We start from the raw sequence: 1,779 nt of genomic DNA, 5'->3' as shown, positions 1-1,779 counted from the left end.
GGAATAAAAAAATGATGGAAAATAAGATGAACGTAAATTTGGATCGTTTTATAAAAAAAATTTTTTTTTTACAATTTTCAGATTTTTAATGACCAAAGTCATTAATTAATTTTTAAGCCACCAAGCTGAAATGCAATACCGAAGTCCGGGCTTCGTCGGAGATTACTTGATCAAAATTTCAACCAATTTGGTTAAAAAATGAGAGCGTGACAGAGCCGCCTCAACTTTCACAAAAAGCCGGATATGACGTCATCAAAGACATTTATCAAAAAAATGAAAAAAAGTCTGAGGATATCATATCCAGGAACTCTCATGTCAAATTTCATAAAGATCGGTCCAGTAGTTTAGTCTGAATCGCTCTACACACACACACAGATAGACAGACAGACAGACACACATACACCACGACCCTCGTCTCGATTCCCCCCTCTATGTTAAAACATTTAGTCAAAACTTGACTAAATGCAAAAACAAGTCGCGTAAGGCGAAAATACAACATTTAGTCAAGCTGTCGAACTCACAGAATGAAACTGAACGCAATGCAATTTTTCAGCAAGACCGTATACTCGTAGCATCGTCAGTCCACCGCTCGTGGCAAAGGCAGTGAAATTGACAAGAAGAGCGGGATAGTAGTTGCGCTGAGAAGGATAGCATGCTTTTCTGTACCTCTCTTCGTTTTAACTTTCTGAGCGTGTTTTTAATCCAAACATATCATATCTATATGTTTTTGGAATCAGGAACCGACAAGGAATAAGATGAAAGTGTTTTTAAATTGATTTCGAAAATTTAAATTTGATCATAATTTTTATATTTTTAATTTTCAGAGCTTGTTTTTAATCCAAATATAACATATTTATATGTTTTTGGAATCAGAAAAATGATGAAGAATAAGATGAACGTAAATTTGGATCGTTTTACAAAAAAAAATTTTTTTACAATTTTCAGATTTTTAATGACCAAAGTCATTAATTAATTTTTAAGCCACAAAGCTGAATGCAATACCGAAGTCCGGCCTTCGTCGAAGATTGCTTGGCCAAAATTTCAATCAATTTGATTGAAAAATGAGGGTGTGACAGTGCCGCCTCAACTTTTACAAAAAGCCGGATATGACGTCATCAAAGGTATTTATCGAAAAAAAGAAAAAACGTCCGGGGATATCATTCCCAGGAACTCTCATGTAAAATTTCATAAAGATCGGTCCAGTAGTTTGGTCTGAATCGCTCTACACACACACACGCACAGACACACATACACCACGACCCTCGTCTCGATTCCCCCTCTATGTTAAAACATTTAGTCAAAACTTGACTAAATGTAAAAACAAAAGGATTTTTATGAGCAGTTAATTTTTTTAATATTGTTAAGCTTCCAAGCTGAACACACACACACACACACACACACACACACACACACACACACACACTCACACGCGCGCGCGCGCACAAACACATTGACACACACACACACACACACACACACACTGCCACCACCACCACCCTCGTCTCGATTCCCAGTCTATCTAAAAACATCTAGTCCAAACTTGACCAAATATAGCAAAAGGACCTGCCTGTTACTATCAAGTCCGCGCAGCGTCTTTCAAGATTACTCGGTTGTCGTGCTGTCAGAACGGGTCTAGACAGTAAGTTACTGCAGAAGGAGGCAAGTAATGCATATTGGAGGTCGATGACCTGGAGAGCGTAGTGTGTGTGTGTGTGTGTGTGTGCACCGTCAGAGCTTTTCTAGACGGGTAAGTTACTGAATCAAGGCAAGTAATGCATA

This window comes from Littorina saxatilis, linkage group LG1 (assembly GCF_037325665.1).
Source record: "Littorina saxatilis isolate snail1 linkage group LG1, US_GU_Lsax_2.0, whole genome shotgun sequence".
In the NCBI taxonomy this organism is placed as follows: Eukaryota; Metazoa; Mollusca; class Gastropoda; order Littorinimorpha; family Littorinidae; genus Littorina; species Littorina saxatilis.
The sequence above is the reverse complement of the archived record's forward strand: the minus strand, read 5'-3'. Positions refer to the sequence as shown.